The sequence below is a fragment of the Homalodisca vitripennis genome, unplaced genomic scaffold (genome assembly GCF_021130785.1).
Source record: "Homalodisca vitripennis isolate AUS2020 unplaced genomic scaffold, UT_GWSS_2.1 ScUCBcl_2914;HRSCAF=8071, whole genome shotgun sequence".
NCBI classification, from domain to species: Eukaryota; Metazoa; Arthropoda; class Insecta; order Hemiptera; family Cicadellidae; genus Homalodisca; species Homalodisca vitripennis.
Window position 1 is genome coordinate 21,613 of NW_025779049.1, and position 10,806 is coordinate 32,418.

A 10,806-nucleotide genomic window follows, 5' to 3' on the forward strand; every position below is an offset into this window, starting at 1 on the left:
TACTCCACCTCGAATCGTGGAAGAAATAGTGACGGTCGGAGTGATATGCTACCAGTGCAATTAGACCCGGTTCATTATGCTGTTGCCTGTCGCTCAGGAAATCAGGGAAACGACAGAGGGAACCACTAAATCAGGGAGCGAGTGGTTCCGCTAGAATGAGCTCCCGACAACAGAGGATGAGCGTCTTGTGCCAAGAACATGAGCGCCGAGAATGGCATGACACATGGAGGGAGATACAACCGTAATCCACGCCATGAGTATCGCCGTGGGGATTTTACCAACGCTATACCCAAGGAATTCCCTCGTCCCGAGGCCAGTACTGTTAGGACCGTGGGAGTATTGGAAATAAAAGGAAAATTAAAATCAGAGGACAATGCCAATAATTATTAGATACTGGGGCCTGTGTGGAGTTGTGTTGATGAGAATCTGGTAGCCAACGTGAGAGACAGGATTAAAGCAGTACAAGGAATGAATGTTAAGACAGCCACCGATGAGCCGGTACAGATTTTGGGTAGAATAGAAATTATCTTAGAAATCAGCCACTGTGTGATATTGTTCCCAGTGTTTGTGGCCAAAGGAGTGGGTGACTGTTGTATCCTGGGTAACGATTTCCACCTGAAGTTTGGTACAACAAATAGATTTCTCGAGGAGAAGAGCCCCAATTTATAATCGCCAACGGAAGAAAAATCTCAGTAGATTTCCTCAGCGCGGAAAAAAAGACGCCAAGTATTTGCGTCCACCTCCAGACCCCTCGTGGTTGAAGCACATACAGTTTGAAGAAAGACAAGACAGATACAGGCGAGAGTAATATGTGATGATTCTACTGAACTCCCTCCAAGAAGTCAGAGACTCCTGAAAATTAAGTACGAAGGTTTGTTGCCCACTTTAGGAGTTATGGAACCAAAGGAAGGAATTTTTAGAGAAAAAATCTGTTCTATTGCCCTACGGATTGACTCACGCCGAGCCACCTAACCAAGTATTGGTGATGAATCTGGCAGATGATAAAAGGTGCCTACAAAGAGGCGAAGTGTTTAGCGGAGGTATTATGAAATCTGGTGAACTGCGAGAAGAAACGTCCGACCAGCGAAGTCGAGGGAGCAAGACAAGAAAAGAGCGAGCTTGAGGAGGCGAACATAGATATTAATCCGCAATTATCCCCAGAGAAAAGAAAAGCCCTACTTAAACTGCTGACAGAGTTTAGAGACCGCTTTGCCTGGAAGAAATCTCAAATAGGACGAACAAACGTGTGTGAACTGGCCATTCCGCTCACTGACGATACCCCAGTGCATCAACCTCCCTATAGGGTGTCGCATCGTGAGCGAGAGATTATCAGGGAGCAGGTGGATGAAATGCTAACGAAAGGAGTCATCCGGAAAAGTAATAGCGCTTACGCATCCCCAGTTGTACTCGTAAAGAAGAAGAACGACACATGGAGGTTCTGTGTAGATTACCGTAAATTGAACCTATGTATCCAAGATCTAGCGTATCCCTTACCATTAATTGGAGATATATTGACATACTTGAACGGATGTCAATGGTTCTGCACCCTCGACCTGAACTCTGGTTATTGGCAAATACCAATTAAGGAGGAGGATAAGCACAAAACTGCTTTTATAACGGCAGACGGCCTTTGGGAGTGGGAATGTACCCCCTTTGGACTCAAGACTAGCCCAGCGGTGTTCCAGAGATGTATGGACCAGGTACTAGCAGGGTTGAAATGGGGGAGCTGTCTGGTTTACCTTGATGACGTATTGGTCATGGCACCAGCATATGATGACATGCTGAGCAGATTAAGGCAGGTCTTGGAAAGGCTTAGATCAGCCTCTATGACTCTTAATCCAACCAAATGTTCGTTCGGGTATAGCGAAGTCAAGATCTTAGGACATACCGTAAACGCCCAAGGTATAAGTCCCAACCCTGACAAGATACAAGTAGTAAAAGACTTTGAGGCTCCAAGACGACTAAGAGCTCTGCGATCATTTATTGGTATGTGTAATTATTACAGATCTTTTGTGCCGAATTTCTCTAAGGTAGTAGTTGGTCCTTTAGTCCATCTTACCAGGAAGGATGTAAGATTCCATTGGGGTCCTGAACAGGAGGCAGCCTTTGTAGATCTGAAGGAGCGCCTGACATCAGCTCCAATTCTGAGACATTTTGACCCAGAGTTGCCCATTGAGTTGCACACTGATGCGAGTGACCAAGGAGTAGGCGCAGCCCTTATGCAAAAGGATGGAGAGACAGTGCTTCCAGTAGCGTATGGTTCACGAAGGTTATCGGACGCCGAGAAGAAATACACTACAACTGAGAAAGAGTGCATCGCTGTGGTCTGTCTGGGCGGCGCAACATTTTAGGCAGTTCTTGTGGGGCCGAAAGTTTACTATAGTGGTGGACCACCACGCGCTATGTTGGTTAGACAAGAACAGAGACCTATCGGGCAGACTGGGCCGTTGGGCTCTCAAACTTATGGAATTTGACTACAAGATTAAACACAAGCAAGGGAGATTGCACGTGGTACCAGACTGTCTATCAAGGAATCACGGAGGGGTAGACGATCCGGAGGATCAGGACAAGACCAATGATATCCCAATGTTAGCAATTAACCTGAAAGATCTCACCAGTCTACAGAGAGAAGATCCCGATTGCAAGAGGATAATAGAAAGCAGTTCAAGACCCCGACGGAGCAGCTAGCGCAGATCGACGGTTGGCTAAGAGCTTTATGGTTGAAGACGGGTTACTATATAAGAAGAATGTCGCACATATAGGGTCACAAGAAGTTACTAGTGATCCCAAAAAGTATCAAGAGATGAGGTGTTATTTGAATGTCATGACAGTCCGTTATCTGGCGGCCATCTGGGGTTCAGTAAAACATTCTCATTCAAGATAAAAAGCAGATACTACTGGCCAAATATGGTTAAGGAAGTTGAACGATACGTAAAAAACGTGCCCGGACTGCCAGAGTCGCAAGACACCCAAACGAGCAGCCGCAGGGCTCTTACAAACCTATTCCCGTGGGACAGCCATTAGACACCATAGGAGTGGACTTCTTGGGACCGTTTCCGAGGTCAGCGAAAGGGAATGTGTATATAATCGTAGCAGTAGACTACGCCACAAAGTGGGCAGAGGCCGAGGCAACGAGAACCACGACTGCTGAAACAACAGCGAGGTTCCTAGTAAACAGGATAATCTGTAAGTTCGGATGCCCAAAGAAAGATATTGTCAGATAGAGGGACGAATTTCCACATCCTCCTTGGTGAAAGAATTGTTAAAAGGATTGGGAATACGACCAGTATTTACAACTGCCTACCACCCCATGTGTAATGGACTGACAGAACATTTTAACGGTACTTTGGCCCAAATGCTGTCGAATTATGTCAGCACTAACCAGAGAGACTGGGATTTGTATGTAAGCCTTACTTGCTTTAGCTATAACAACATCTGTACAAGAGACCACTCGACACACACCCTTTTTCCTTATGTATGGTCGAGAAGCACGACTCCCCATAGACGTGTCCCTACGCCAACATGCGTCAGAGGACCCACAAGTCGAGGAAGTGCTGGAGAGAGTTCAGAAGTGCCGTGAAGACGTACAGAAGTCAGCGGTACACAGAAGAAGCAGAAACAGAGGTTTGATAGGACCCATCGACATGTGGAATTTGAACCAGGGGAACAAGTAATGGTGTGGACTCCCATCCGCAAGAAGGGTAGATCGACTAAGCTGCTACACAGATGGTATGGACCATACCAGGTCGAGGCTAAGCTATCGGACGTGAACTACGTGATACTAGTCACCAAAGGAAAGAAGCCTCCGTTCCAGGACACAATTCACGTTAGTCGGCTGAAGCGGTACTACCCTAGGACACTGTGAGAGGGTTATGGTAAACAAAAAAAAATGGACTAAAAGTAGTTGTAAATAATATTTAGTAAAAGGTAGATTAATAATTATTAATGTAGGACCATGTTCAATTTTTGGACTTTCCAATTTATTGTGAATTGTAGTGAGTGGTAGTAAAACCTTAACATTAGTGCACGAAATGAGGAACTCATGGACGGTGTGCTTCACGACAATAAATAGCCGGTGAATGGAACTATGAACGTGCCGTCAGCAAGATCAAAGTTCGAACGGAAGGGGAGAGTGTGAAGACCTTGCTGAGGACAATTCGTTCGGTTAGTGTCAGTGTTCGCGTGGACATAAGTGAACTGAAGACAACTTGAGTCCCATAATCGTGGTTCATCATATATATATTCATATACGTTTAATTCTCAGAACTGATTTAATAATTTTCAAATAATTGCTATTTATCGTACAGTGTTTAACATTTTATTTCTTGTTTAATTGTGTTACTTGTGTGTGTACCTAAGTCCTGACAGAGACAGGAAACGAGGTGAGCGGCTATGGAATACCAGATAGCGGTGATGTATCTAGTTACGTGTAAGTGTATTTTGTTTGCAGTTCGCAGTTACCGGGATGCACAGCGACACCCGGGTGCCGATATCTGTAAACTACAGGGGTGTACTGGAAAGAGATTCCCGAGATGGTGATGTACGAGTCATCAGTTCCTCTAGTGTATCAAAGTGTGTTGCCAGAGGTCGATATGGCTCATTTGTCACTGCCACAGAATAATGGTTTTTGTAACAGAGTATTAAATGATCCCCAATGTATGTTGTTCGCATGGATTCTTCAGGCCGATAAAAGAATAGGGACAGCAAGTGAAAATGGCTGAACTCGAGCCTCAGTGGGAAATCCGATGTATATGTAAAGTCTAATAGTATGTCTGCTAGAGTCCAGAGGAGTTTAAGTGTGATAGGAGATTTCGGCTCATTGGTGCTGTGGAGTAACGACTAAACGACAGTTAAAAACCTTTATTCACTAATCAATATTTAATGTCAAAATTTGAAAAATAGCTTAAGTGAGCAAGTAACTGAAGCCTTTTCAGAAATAGGAGAATGTCAATTTAGGTAATGAAGAATTACAGTGCAGAAGTAGAGAGGACCTTCGCACGTGTCGTGGATGTTGGCGTTAACATAACCAAATTAATCGATCGATTTCAGAAGCAGGAATTCACAAAACGAACAGAGAAATGATCACAAGAGTTTTAGTTTGTTTACAACCATACAGTACGTCAGTTACAATTGTTACAACTTGTTACACGCCTAGAGATATTGAGTCAATGTCGAGAGGGGAAGATCCCGAATTCTATAATAACTGTAGATAAGCTAAGAGAGGATTTAACAAAAATTGACAGTTGCATTAAAAGCGGACAGCTATGACCTAGCGATACCAGTGGAGGAAGTGTCTAAATACCTTAAGTTAGAAATAGCTGATTGTGTAATTTCTGGTAACTCAATCTTAATAAATTTGCAGATTCCAATCAAGAAACTTACGTCCCAGTGGAAATTGTACACCCCTTTAATAATACCTTTTGCATGGAATAACCAGACTTGTACCATTAAGCAGGGAAACGTCATTTGTGGTTAACAGTGAAGACAGTATGGTAGTGATACAGGGAGCAGCCTTCTGCAGCACTGTCAGCCGAATATTAATCCACTATGCTATGTCCCTAGATACGCCGGTGATGCTGTGTCCGAATCACGTTGCCCTAGAAAAACATTTATGGGTGCGACCATACAAGAGCTGAGGCTCACTATGTGTATTTTCATGTGTGTCAGGTGACGTGCCACTTATCACCCAGATAGACGACTTCACCTATGTACTAACCCATATTGTTGAGCATTTAGAGTTTGTGTGCAGATACACTTCGAACACTACAGTTAAGATAACAGAGCGTAAGAGCCTGGGTGCACTACACGTGAGAGTGCCGTGTGATTGTAGCTTAGTCGCTGACTCCCTCATTTTGGTTTCAGAAAGCTATCCGTGTAGGCAGGAAGCGGATAAGTTAGCTGTGGCACACATACTTCCAGCTTCGTGGTCAAAATTAAAAACTTTGAAAATCACCTCTAAAATTAATCATGTTTCCAGCACTTTCGAGACACTAGACGAATGCTTAGACAAACGAATGGCCTAGTCAGCTGCCGCACTGGAATTTATCTTTTTCAGGAACATAGAAAGTTAGAGAGCCCGACGCTTAAGGTTTTGTCAGTGGAGAGAGACATGTATACATCACTGTCAGCCCGTGCTGCACTCCATTTATTTTTGTTTACTAACCATAATTGTTGTGAGAAATCCCCATCTAGTAGGCTTAGGTATAGGAGCATTTGTGAGAGCAGAAAATGAAATATTCTCCCCGAATCAGGAACAATTTATTGTGGATTTTATTTTGTGGCATTATAATAATATTGGTTATGATTGGTTGTCGGTACGTCGTGGGATTATGGGTAAAACTGGAGATCCAAGGTATCGAGACGAAAAGGCGACGACATAGCGAATGACCGCCAAACGTGACGTCAGAGGACGATGGCTTGCCAAAGAACTTACCTATCACGGAGGTCGATGGAAAGGAGCTGAGAATCACTCTTGAATGGTGGGACCAAGTTCGTGATCAGGGTATAAAGGATACCAGGTAATCGTTGTAACCATAGGTAAACTTCGAGGTAAACTGTATAACTGTGAACGTTATAGTGTATGATTAATAAAATGTCTAAAATATATTATTTCAGGAGATTATTGTTATCATGAATTCGTAAACATGTAAGTCCAGTGTGTGAATGAAAATGTGGGGAGTGTGAAAGTTTGAATGGAAAAAAAAAACGAGTGGCCACTCAGAGTGAATGTGAGTGAATATGAGTATTAGCTAATATAAGAGTTTATATTTCAAAAACTGTTTATTATGATTGACTAGGTGAAATACATGTTCTGTTTTCAGCGGTTACGTATACATACGCCAATATCAGCGTGGAATGGTTAGAAGTTGATTTTTGACTAAATAATAATTAAATTGTAAACTCATAATTATTCTGTAAATACAGGGGACCCTTGAAATAGTTTTTAGAATTCCTAGATTTGGTTAAGACTTAATGTTTAAGAGGGATTGGTACGTCGCAATGACATAATAATTTGTTAGTAAAATATAATTGCCTATTGTATTATTAACACTGATGTAAAACAGTTAATAATAATTTATGTTGTTCTTCCAGTTGTCATTAACGTAATTATGAATTAAGCGTTTGACAAGTTTAGTTTCTAAGATTGTAACACTGTATACGAAACCAAATGTTGTATATGGTTATGCTAACCAATGTTAAGAAATAAGTAATTGCTTTTGTAATTTGTTTGTAAATTGGGGAATAAAAATAATCAAGTATTAGCTTGTCAATGCATACAAAACGTAACTTATAAGATGTTCGGGTATAGTCAGCTATTAACATATTCTTGTGTGGTGTTGAGGTAGTTATGTTGAAAGGTAGTTAGATGTATGTAAAGAGTAAAATTTAAGAGATAAAAGCTTTGTTGAAAAAACGAAGTCATTTCATGCTAAGTCTTAGAGCACCGGTGGGAAGTCCAGTAGCACAGAGGCCAGGCCGGTGACCCGAGAGGTCAGGTGACCAGAGAAGCCGGACGGCTACTAACTGCTGACCACAGCTACTTTTGTCACGTAGACACTGCCGCTGTGCACAAATTCAGTTACAAAACTTTGTACTACCTCTTGCACTGTAAAATATCTGTATCCTGTAGTACATGGTTACGCTTATAATGTCCTACTATAGTTTGTTTCACTTGTCTATGTTAATGAGTAGGAAGATGTCAAATATCTAGAATAGCCTTGTCGTGGACTTATAATTACAATTATTTAGTTTGGGTCCCTATAATAATATCCACTTTGTAAGGGTTATTATCTATAAAAAAAAGTGTTTTTGCAATATTAAGTTTATAGTATGGGTAGATAATAAGGATTAATGTACTAGTTAGTAATTTGGTAAATAGTTTCTAATAATAATATTATCATGTTTGAATTGGAATATCGTCATTGTACTAGATCATAAGAAAGGGCAATATAGAGGATTAATATATTTTGTTTTGTATGACTCGCACAGAACAGCTGAATGGTTCCGGAATGTGTCATGAAACTCATTTATTTCATATACAATTATAATTTCTCGCTTCAGTAATTTATAAATACATGTAAAGTTGATTAATGTATTTTTATATATAAAATGTCGAATATACCTACACGTAAGGATAGATGTATAATATAAGGGAATGGACACCACCGCGGGTATTTAAGAGTAAGTTTATATGAAAACTAATGTTTCTGTCAAATAAATGCGATTACACCAATAGCAAACATTGCTAACTAGAGTAGGTAGATAGGCTACTCGTAGGACAACATGTTTTTGTAGAAGGCAAACCTTTGTGAGGAACGATTCATTGCCTGTTGCTGGAATAACATTAAAATTAATAAACTTTCCCTGGAAATGTATTAGTGAAGCGGTACCGATGGGAGCGAACGACTGAGGCTCGTGATCGGGCCGTCCCAACGCCAGAGACTTTATGTGTGATCGAGCCGTCCCAACGCCAGAGACTTTATGTGCCAGTGTAAATGGACTGTCCCTGAGAAGTGGCTGCCGCAGTGTCGTTGTTCCCCATGTGTTTCCTCCACATCTAAAGACAAATATTTACTGTTGGAGAACCCCGACCGCTAGCACACTGTTAGCGATACGCGACGAAACGTGATGAGGGTAGACGCCATGGTGACTTGTGCACGTGACCCAGCCGCCCAGCTGAACACAACCAAGGGACCAGCTACCAGGGCCTGGAAGAATGAAGAAGACGAACTCCTAGAGGGCATCCACCCCAACAACCACCCTTAATTTGGCTGGGGGGTGTGTGACGTCGGGGCCCATTGTTCCCGCCGTCTGGAAGTACTGGAGGGGGGAGGTCGAGCAAGGTGAGCGCCCGAGGCGGTGTGTACCGTGAGAGGACTCCGGCGCGAGCGGACGTCCGAGCTCCCTGAGGGCCGATCTAGTGTAGGGCTTAGCCTAGTGATGTTCGTGACGCGTGGTGTCCGTGGGTTCGGAAGTGTTGTCGTTTAAATAAAGTTGCTGTAATCTGAGCTGCGTTTGATTCCTGAGTACACCCCCTTCGCCCCAGCTGAGCAGGAGGCGTGACAATAAGTACACAATTAATAAAATACGTTTAATTGTAATAAATTTGATTAATAATAACACAGACAGAGCGAAAATGAAAAAACTGATGTGTTTGTATAGCGGGAGTTAGTTACACTTACAATTTGCACCATGTAAACAAATCCGTGATTGCAATCCAGACAAATTGAATTTAACTTTGTAGCTTCATGCTGAAAGCATTACATAATTGATTTTTATAGTTAATATATATTATAAATCACTATCGTTTGTGGGGGTTTTAACTATTTGTTCTAAATATGTTCGCTTGGCTAGACGAAAGCCGGGTTCGAGTCTCAGCTGCTGAGCAAGTATTTTTGTTTATTTGGTTTCTCAAACGATAAACTTGTATATTTATTTTATATATCGATATATATTTATATTTTATTTATATCAATTATATTTATGTATTCTGTTTACATGGTTGTATATATATTTTATATATATATATATATATATAATACATAAAATACATATACATATATATTTTATATATATAAAGGTATATTTATGACTATTATTTACAAATTATAGTAAAAAGCCTGCTCATCGGTGGTTTACAATATTTAAGATAGCAATGATATAAAATATGATTTCGTTTTTCATCTAGGTCACCTTTAAATTTTCTAAATATATTGGTGAACAATAAATTTTAATTAAATTGACCGAGTTACTGTTAGCGTCTGTTTAATGGATATGAAACAGACCAACATTATTCGTGATTAATATATGAAGACGACCGGTTGCATATATAACATAATTTTATGTTTATTATTAATTATAATATAGGGATGATTTATTCATGCCAACATAGTTATGAACAGTATTTCATATAAAATCCAATTTACTTGCTGCATTAAGGGATTTATTTAATTAACTTTGTATTATTACGCTATAACTTGTTATTGAAATAACAGCTCTTGTTTTATTTTAATGAGCTGAAGTACTAATTATGAATGATTTTAATTGTCCTTTATTAAATAACCATTTTACTAGTCACTTTTTATTAGAATATAGGTTGGATATATTTTGTTAGAATGGTAATAAAAAGAAGGACCACCCCAAACTACGTGCGCCTTAATAGTTTTGTTGAGGTAGCATATAAAATATAAATTCTTCATTATATTATAGTACAATAATAAAATATTATGTGATTATAATCGATATTTTTACAGGCATATTCACTCTCCTAATATATTTTAACAATATTATCAGGGCCGGGGAGAGCTAGTAAGGGCTAGACCACTCAGCCGGTGTAACTTCACCCCGCCGCTTGGCCCTGTGACGTCACGTGGTTGCCAGCCGCGCCTGTTCCGTAGTATGACAAAGCAATCCTCGGCAGCGCGCATAACGAGCTCCTCCCGTTTGTTTTCAATGGGGTGATCGTGACAGGCGGAGAGAAAAAGTGGGGATGGAGGGGCCCCTCCTGCCAACTAGAGATAGCCCGCGTATTAGAATAGTGGAATAAGCAGTCCGCGCGTTCTCGCTCTGTACTCCTTGAATTTAATAGAGCCTGGTGGTGTAATATGTATATGTATGTATATGTATAAATGTAATATATATATTACATTTTCAAAGCTGGATGCTGCAGGATGCAGCGCAATTAAATTTATTTCATTGAACCGTGATTTTACAACGTAATTAATGGCAGGCAATTACTCTTGTCTACATACAAATAAAACCAATACAACGGAGTATCGAAATACCAAAAAAGACGTAAGGAAGTCT